The sequence below is a fragment of the Schistocerca cancellata genome, chromosome 10, assembly GCF_023864275.1.
Source record: "Schistocerca cancellata isolate TAMUIC-IGC-003103 chromosome 10, iqSchCanc2.1, whole genome shotgun sequence".
Taxonomy (NCBI): domain Eukaryota; kingdom Metazoa; phylum Arthropoda; class Insecta; order Orthoptera; family Acrididae; genus Schistocerca; species Schistocerca cancellata.
The window spans coordinates 6,614,589-6,624,762 of record NC_064635.1 but is presented as its reverse complement, the minus strand read 5'-3'; positions in this window follow the sequence as shown (position 1 = coordinate 6,624,762).

Here is a 10,174-nt window from a genome sequence, read left to right as displayed (position 1 = left end):
CCAGCCTACGCATTCTTTACAAACATAGCATGCAGTTTCAGAGGTTCTCACAGGGAGACAGCAAACGCCAAACGCCGATGCTACAGATTTCCGGATTGGTCGCCTTAAATGAAACGTCATTCTCTCGTTTTAGAAGAGCAATGTTGATTGGCAGACGATATTCCTGACGCCTTGAGCTGAAGGAGTAATGGAAGAGACCGAAAGATATACCCCTTCACGTCTGGCGTGGAGAGGGGCCGTTCCGTTGTCGCTGTTGGAGCGAGAACACGTGACGAGAGCGTGTCCACTCGTACGTGTACTCAAAGAGCGAGGGACAAAGTCTCTCCTCAGTACTTCACTGGGAGAGCACCTCTGTCGAGAGTGAATCAGAGTGCGACTCTATATTGAGTCCTTGCGATTAAGCGTTGTTCACTGTGTTGGCCGACACACTTATTGTGCGGTGTGAATGGACAGAGTTTATAGTTCAACTCCTGCGAGCGAATTTTTGAGTGGCATCGCGGTGGCCTGGTTATCTGACCAGTGTACCACGTCAATAGTTAGACTAGGGGCGAATAGGAGTCCTTGACTTCATCAAGACGTAGGGAGAGTTTGATTGATGAAGGTCAATCCAGATACAACGAGAGTTATCTTATTTGTCAGCAGCGAGCGGCGCAGACAGCAGTCATCGCAGCTTCCGGTATTGTGCGCTACAGCTATTGCCAGCCCCATATTTCCTCCACAACAGTACACTTCACTGAATTTCACACGCGACAGCCTCGACCGTACCTAGCAACATTCTGACGGATAATTATTCAAGTTGAGTAGGCGCCGCTCTCAGCCATTCTGCCAAGTCAATAAAAATCTTAAACTTTATAGAAATTTCATTAGTGAATCCTATCCTTAAGAGGTAACTTCACATCCTGAAAAGAACCCAAAATAACCTGTTCAGTTCATAACTAAAAGTGCCATTGTGATTTCTCAGAATTTTTGCAAAATAATAATTTTAGTAGTTTCATGTTTTTCTTAAACTAACTAGCACTACTCCAGTACCCAAGTATCCCACTAGTTACGTAAGAAATTTTGTGAATTTTTGTGTCATCTCCTTACAGCGGAAGACTCCAGAAGATATTTATAGCTGAAAGTTTTTCGGGCATTTCTCTTTAGAACGTTAGGAGCGTCTGTCTGACTTCTGTAGTAGTGGGGGGAGGGGGGGTGGAGGGGGGGGTGGAGGGGAGGGGTGGGTGGAAATTTCATCTTGCAGGAGCCAAAGGTAAACGGTACATCTCAGATTTATCCGTTGCGCAGAATGACAGAATAGCACCCACACGTCACTCACAAGTTCTTCAGACGGAAGTGACTTGGATTCGTGAATGCGCATTATAGAGATGGCCATCATATGGTATGAAATCAAATTAAGGCTGTTGTAATACAGCGCAATGAGTAGAAGAAAAATGACAAAAAATTAGTTAATATTTGTAATCGTGTCTGGTGTCTCATATTGCAGTTACTGATACTAATTATTGGAAAGTACTAATTTACGTAGGTTACCACTTAATAATAAAATCTGTAGGAGAACGTATGGTGAAGCACAAAGAACGGGAAAAGTGACCGCTGCGTAGCTTTTGCCCTGAACAGTGCTGCAGTCTGTCGAGAAGTGGTGACACTATTTCCAACACACAGGGTGAAAATTATGGAACTGTATGAAATGAAATCGTCACAACTTCTGGGGGGTTAACGTTAGGACTTTCAAACTGCACGGTTGGACGCGGGGCGTCATGGGGACATGCTCAAGCACCTTGTTGTCGTCGGCCATTTGCACGTGAAAATGTCACAGTGCAGCGTGCCTGAGCGAATAGCGCTTATGAAGGCCTACTGTGTGAGCAATAACAGCCCAGCTGCGGCTCAAAGCAAGTTTGCGACCGAGTTCAAGCTGACGACAACAGTCCCAAGTGTGACTAGCAACCAAGAACTTGATTCGCAAGTCTGAGAGAACAGGTGGTGTTGGTGTTGACAGTGTTGGCAGTGTCGATCGTCCAGAAAGTGTGAAAAAGCCTGAAAACATCGAGAAGACACGCGCAGTGTTTCAGACCAGCCCCAGGAAGTCGACCAGACGAGCTGCACTACAGGTGGCAATCAACCGGGAGACATGCGACAAATTGAAGACCTGCATCACTTCATACACAAAATTCAAACCCATCAGCCACAAAGCCGCAGGGCCACGGAATGGAGGTTGTGTTTCGCCAACACTGTTGTCCACAAAATTGGCGAACAGGGCTTTGATGTGGATATGGTTTGGTTTAGTGACGAAGCCCACTTTCATTCGAATGGCTCCGTCAATGAGCAAAATTGGCGCATTTAGGGGACTGAGAATCCACATTTCGCGATCGAGAGGTCTCTTCACCCTCAACGTGTGACTGTGTGCTGTGCAGTGTCCAGCCACGGAATAATCGGTGCGATATTCCTTGATGGCATTGTGACTATCGATCAGTACGTTACGGTTTTGGAAGATGATTTCATCCCCATTATCTTAAGTGATCCTGATTTCGACAAGATGTGGTCCATGAAACACGGCGCCCGACCGCATCGAAGCAGCAGAGTGTGGGATGTCCTGGAGAAGCCCTTTGGGGAACCCATTCTGGTTCTGGGGTACCCAGAGGCCACTCGCATGGGCCTCGACTGGTCGCCATATCCTCCGGATTTCAACACAACGACGCCTTTTACTGGGGCTAAATTAAAGACAAGGTGTACATCAATAGCCCCATAACCATTGCTAAGCTGAAAATAGCCAATCGGGAAGTCATCGCCAGCATCAATGTTCCGACACTTCAGAGGGTCCTGCAGAACCATCGCCAACGTAGTATGTAACTAATTTACGTTTTTTTCATATAGTTCAGTAATTGTCACTATGTACATCACCATTCTTGATAATGAGACTAATTTTTTGTCTGAGTTTTTTTTTTTTGTAAAAACGTCCTTGAATTGAGTCGTCTGATACAAGGTAAGTCATTTATATAATTCTTGTTATGTTACTTGTATGGTGAGTGAAACGTGTACGTTTCATATGTATTCATTACCAGCGATGGCGAGGCATGACAGAATCTCTGACCAGAGAGTTATTTATCGTTGCTAGTCTGCGCTTGACCGCGCGAGATGACAGTAGTCAGTACAGTAGTAGCGCGCGCGGGACGAGAGTAGTAGCGTGTTGCGAGTAGAGATGGGCAAAACTGTTCTTTTCAGAGATTGGATCAGAACTGTTCACTCCCTGAAATGAATTAGCTCTTTTTCAAGACTCACCACTCATTTACAATAGAAAATAAATGGAAGGTACATTGCCCTTTAAACTTGGTTTATTCCAGTACTATACCTGTATTTTGATCTTATTTGATCCTATTTTGAAGTAACACAGATAATGAGTAAGAATTTTGTATTGTTTATTGAAATTTCCACGATATGACAAAGTTTTTGATTATTGATTTATTTTGCACTATTGTGGTTTTTTGGGTGATCGGAAAATGTTGTAACTTGAGATTTACATTAACAATATATTTGGCTATAATGTATTAAAATTTCATTAACCTCATACAAATACATCGCAAGCCATATATTTTTAAAGTGAACGTTTCCTTTCGAAGACGCCTAAAATCGCAAAATCCGTACCAGAATAAGAAAAAAAATATAAATTTGACTGTAAAACGAAAGTGCTGCATATAGCCTTACGCAGAATAAAACAAGGAAAATATTGGTGTATCACATTTTGCGATACGTTTATCGGTTCGCTCGTAATTAAAGCGTAAATTCGAGTGTCCATAATAAAAATCCTATAGTAAGAGGAGTCGTCAGGAACCTAATCTAATCAGTTTAAACAAATAAAAATAAAATAAAAACAATTGATGTATACATAACATAATAATGTAATATACATAGCGGTATTACTACGAAGAACAATATCCAGTGGGGACGAACTCCGATGCAGAGGCGCTGAGTCGAGCAGGTCGAGCCGCGAGCTGTATTACTGCATGAGCCGAGACCGCAGAGACCAGAGTGACACCTGAGTCGCTTTGCTCGACGCTCTGCTAGAGTCGAGACGGTGGGGTGAGCGTTGAGCGGGCGAGTTCCGAGGGTGGGGGGGAGCGGTGAACTCACCCGCTCCGAGACAAATCGTCCGTTCCCTTGCGAGCAGGTTTTTGCAAGTAGTTCCTATGTTATCCGCTAGGTGGCTCTCTGTCCTGTTGCTCGCATCAACTGCCCAGAGGGCAGGACGTGCGACTGAAACGATCGCCGACAGAGTGCGATGCGAAGTTAAGCTGCGCCAGACACTGCACAGTGCACACGGCAGACGACACACAGAGACGGCACGGCATATGTGAAACACAAAATCCAATGGGGCACTGCACAATGCAGGCAGCCAAGGTAGAAGCAGGGCAGAGGCCAGCGCTGGCTGTGTTGTGTGGCGTGCACTGTGCTCTGACCAGCAGAGGCGCTGCTGATATGCTCCGTCTCTCTCTCTCTCTCTCTCTCTCTCTCTCTCTCTCTCTCTCTCTCTCTCTTTCTGCCGTGGGAAACGTTTGCAGCTACCGTTCTTTTTTTCTGAATCACTGATTGTTCACTCCTTTGAAAGATTGAACTCTATGAATTAGTTCAAGAGCGGATCGCCCATCTCTAGTTGCGAGTCGGCAAGAGCAGTTGCGAGTCGCACTCTGTAGCAGTTGTGTGTAGTGCGTGGACGGTTGTACTGAGCGGGCGTCGCCATGCGTCGGCGGCGTGCTCTCCCTTCATCTCTGGTCACGGTTCGGGACGAGTTATTTTGTTATAGAAGGTAATGAAGCCGCATTACGCTCAGCTAATAACATTTGTTAATTGTAATTAATTTGTTCAAGAATTGCCCCAATAATAATTTTTTTTATAAAGTAAATCTTTTAAAGAAAAGTAATCATTTCAATTTAAAGAATTTTTCCACCCTTTTGAAGAAAAAAGATTCATTTCAATTCAAAGAATATTTCCTATGCATTTCCTCCAAGAATCAGAATTAAATATACGCCACCATTGCACGAAGCTGTGCCAAAAATAAGAGTAAATATATGACTACTTCTCAAAAGATTCTCAAAGAAATACGATCCTGGTCCGGATGTCGCCAAGTGTAACCTCCCCGTGAAAAATTTGAAAGTCAATGATCATAAAAGAATGTAAATGTTCCAAATGTCGTCTTCCCACAAAATTACGGAATGAACATTGCTCATTAAACCCACAATAAAATTAATTAAATAATGAAGCATGAACTGAATGTAACATCTGAACAGCAATAATTAAACCTGATAAATTTTATAGGCACAGCAGCGCTGACCTACGGCCCTGTGAAATAATCAAACCTGATAAATTCTTACCTCAGTAAAACTGTATGTCTGTCTGCTCTTATTTTTGGCACAGATTCGTGCAATGCTGGCGTATATCTAATTCTGATTCTTGAAGGAAATGCATAGGAAATATTCTTTGAATTGAAATGAATCTTTTTCTTCAAAAGGGTGGAAAAATTCTTTAAATTGAAATGATTACTTTTCTTTAAAAGATTTACGTTATAAAAAAATTATTACAATTAATTACAATTAACATATGTTATTAGCTGAGCGTAATGCGGCTTCATTACCTTCTGTAACAAAATACCTCGTCCCGAACCGTGACCAGAGATGGAGGGAGAGCACGCCGCCGACGCATGGCGACGCCCGCTCAGTACAGCCGTCCACGCGCTACACGCAACTGCTACAGAGTGCGACTCGCAACTGCTCTTGCCGACTCGCAACACGCTACTACTCTCGTCTCGCGCGCGCTACTACTGTACTGACTGCTGTCATCTCGCGCGGTCAAGCGCAGACTAGCAACGATAAATAACTCTCTGGTCAGAGATTCCGTCATGCCTCGCCATCGCTGGTAATGAATACATATGAAACGTACGCGTTTCACTCACCATACAAGTAACATAATATCAGTATGTGAGTATCGTCTTTTGGCTTACAAATATAGTTGCTTGTTATTTATTTCAGTCTGATAGTTTATTCTGTGTATCACTAATGCCGACATGGCGTACAGTTGGAAAAGCGACTAATGTGTTCACCACAGTAACATTCAGTTACATCCAAAAGAACGCAAGTAATACAACATTTTCAAACCCTTGTACATACAAAACTATCATCCGCCAGTCCATCTCATTCTGACAGATTTGGAGTAACAAAGTCAGAGTATTTAAAACCGTCTCTGTCCTCTTAAATTTGGCCTAATACAAAAGTCCGTTTGAAAACACGCTGCTGCCTCTCCTTGGTATTGTTTCGCGCACTAGGGCATTAAAATGCGTAGAAAATGCGCCCGGAAATCAGAAAAACAACATTGGATCCTGTTACTATGTCACTAGCCACATTACGCACTTACGTACGGGAAGTTGGTCCTAAGTAAGCCTTCAGAAAACCGCTGCAGTTCCTATACATTATTTTCTTTTTCATTTAAAAATATTTCGCGCTACAATTTATAATTTGTATATTAAAAGTACGTTATTGGTAAGCTTCTATCAGTAACCATGATTTGATGAAAATTTAATTTCTTTTTGAGGGACCACTTTACTCCCTCCACCCCGCTCACCCACGCTCTTACCTATGCCGTCCCATGTGTCGTGCCTTCCTACAGTATCTGTATTGGCTCTGAATCTAAACCGTTTGATGACCACTGGTCTAATTGAGACAAAACAACCTTTGCCGTCTAAGGATGACTAACAGCATTCTCCATTAGCTTAAGTATTTGGACACTATAGTAAAATAAAGCACGTATTTCTTGTCAAAACCATCTGTCCAACCCGCGCAGAGGAAGCGAGCGCCTGCCGCGTCGGCAACCCGGCACGCAGCCCCCGCTGCTCGCTTCGCTTTGCCGCTACTCCGTCCTCCCTACGCCGGGACCTCTCATTGACTTCCGCCTCTTACCCCCTCCCCCACTCCCCCTCCGCCCACAGCTCTTGCCTTGCAGATCTCTAGATCCGGCTCATTTCCTCAGCCGACCGACTCCTACCTCCCCCCAATCCCCCAGTCCAACTCGATATTACCGCCGCCCACACCACCCCCACCCCTTTTCTCCACCCTGTTTCCTCCTCAAGAGGAGCCCCCTGGGGATAAATTAAAACTTCAAAATTCTTCCTCCTCTTCTTCCTCTGTGGCGATACTCTGGTCTCTCTGATCATCCGTTCTGACATTGCCGCAACAACGGGATTAAGATTGACAAAATTCCTTCGTAATCTCTCGCGCTGCCTGCAGCGCGAAACTTTCTTAACTAGTTTTTGTGCCCGCGGCACGCTACAAGTACGTTTCATTAGTACGCCCTGGTTTTCAACCCCCGAATGGCTTTACTGAAACTTTCCACCCACTAAAGTACCTCTCTCTGCAGGCGCCGGAACCTGTGGCACAACGTTGTACGAGGGGGAGAATCAGCGCTGCCATTTACCGAGATCAGATGTATCGCGAAATATCGTTCATACTGCAACATTTGTCTACAGCTGCTGGAATAAGAATAGAAATTCATTTCGACGTGAACGCGAAATTAAAAAGATTCCAATCGCAGCTGTAAGAAATTTACTTAGATTAATCGAATGCTCGCCACTTTACATTCCGTCTTAATTCCTTTTTTACTGATCACAGCTACAGCGTAATTATGCCGGCGTTATTGCAACTTCTTTTCCTTCTTCTCTATTACAAGTTGGGTAATTAAATGAAAACAATATTTCGCCTTAAGGAACCTGTATTTTTAAAATCTCTTCAGAAGAGCTATTCCCTCTCTGCATTTAGTGAATCGACCGGATCACTCTTTTAATTAAATTGCTGCTGATGCGCTTAATGTCAAGAAGATAACAACCAATTTCGACATTTCGGTAATATTAACAAGACGTAAAATCTTGGCAAGAGATACTCCTTGCAAGAAGCAAGGCAGCTGATAGCCATAACGGCAACTTTGTTATTGAAATTTAGATGCCATAGCGCACTTGATCTTACTTCATCTAAAGAAATGTAACGGTATAATACCATAACACAGATGATGATGTGTACATGTCAGAAACGGTAATCAACATAAAAAAATTACAACGATCAGATAGTTTTTTTCGTTGGATGTGAACGCAAAGAAATAAACGAAATGTCTAATTTTTGCAGGTCATCAGTCCTTCAACTGGTCTTATGCTTCCCTTTACGTATTCTGTGCTAATCTTTCCATCTCTTCCTCGACTACCTGTTTCTCATTTTCTAGTGTCATTCTTCCTGTGCTATTTTTCCCCTCAACTGCACCTTCCAGCGGCAAATGAACTACCGTTTTATGCTGTATAAGATACCCACTAATTTGTTCATTTCTCATAATCTTCCGTAGATCGTCCTTTCCGCCTATTTTTAGTACTTTCTGATTTCATGCTTGATCTCTGCAGCTCTTTCATAACACGCCATTACAAATATTTCCAGTTTTTTTTCTGCATGTTTCCAATGGTCGCAGTTTCAATTGCGGTGCTTTTTCAGGTAATTTTCCGTTATTTCCACTCCAGTAACAGGTACCAGCAGAGATCTTTTACTCCAGAGAGCTTTCTTCCTAGGTGTCGATCTACTCCTCCTATCTTCCTTGTTTCGACCGTCCTGGGTAATCTTGCTTTCTTAGCTATGAGAATTACTTGACATCTTTCACCTGCAGCGGTGGGGGTTTTATATTTTTTCCTGGAATCTACCACCTTACCCCAGTAACCATCTCAGAAACAAGGGCTGCCCTTAACCTGGAAAGCTCCACTGTATGTGTCACCACGAGCTGACTCAGTAATATGAAGTTTCTGAACAACAATGACGTAGCATGCTATGTGAATGTTTGTAGCCCACCACAAGACAGCCACAATTTTCCCCAAAATTCTGCGACTTCCAGAAACGTTACTTACATCGGTCTCAGCACTCATGTTGTGCCGCGCGGGATTAGCCGAGCGGTCTAAGGCGCTGCAGTCATGGACTGTGCGTCTGGTCCCGGCGGAGGTTCGAGTCCTCCCTCGCGCATGATTGCGTGTGTTTGTCGTTAGGATGATCTAGGTTAAGTAGTGTGTAAGCTTAGGGACTGAAGACCTTAGCAGTTAAGTCCCATAAGATTTCACACACAATTGAACTTTTTAAACTCATGTTGTCTTCCACAGCAGAATAGAAAATTTTTATAAAATTGCTAGAACAATGAAACGTAGGTCCTCTCGGTTCTGAAGCTTAACTAAAATTCATCGATACTGACGCAGGGCAAATCTCCCCTCGCTTCTAGGACGCGCGATCGTTTCCCTCTGACTTGTATTGCACCCATTCAGTTTCACAGCTTGTCGCACAGAACACAGTGATCCTCTCCTTGAACAGTGCTCAACTCCGAATTTAATTTAATAATATGCCAACATTAGTTCTTTCCTAAAAACAGATAAACTGAGAATAAGTCCATTTTTACTTGTCTTAATGCTAGAAGAAAAGATTTTGTTTCTAGAAAAGCTAAACTGGGTGCTTTGAAATCCACATTTCAAGCCATGTACGTGAGACGCTCCACGGATTATATGACGGGAGTCACTCCCTCATTGACTATTTTTTCCTATCAACAAGTTCCCAGATTCATACGTCACTCTTGCTACATTTATCCCCTCATTCAATATGACAGCAGAAGAAATTAAGCCGGCCGGAATGGCAGAGCGGTTCTAGGCGCTACAGTCTGGAACCGCGCGAACGCTACGGTCGCAAGTGCGAATCCTGCCTCGGGCATGGACGTGTGTGATGTCCTTAGGTTAGTTAGGTTTAAGTAGTTCTAAGTTCTAGGGGACTGATGACCTCAGAAGTTAAGCCCCATAGTGCTCAGAGCCATTTGAACCGTTTTGAAGAAATTAAAACAATAATATCAAACAGCTGTTGAAACGCCCCCTTTGAACAATTATACACGACTGTGCTTAAACTGACACACAATAAATTTTTTTGCGCAACGCAATCTGACTTTCAGAAATCCCTACAAAGAATGGCCCTGACTAACATTAACCTATACCTTTCACAAATCACTTACCTCACAAAAATCTTCGTTACTCGAACTACTGCAATACAGCGAGCGCCACTACTGCCAGCTAAATAAAAGATTCAAACTATGGAAGGCACTAACTACTGATTGGCATAGTTAGTGAATGAAAGATTTTAAT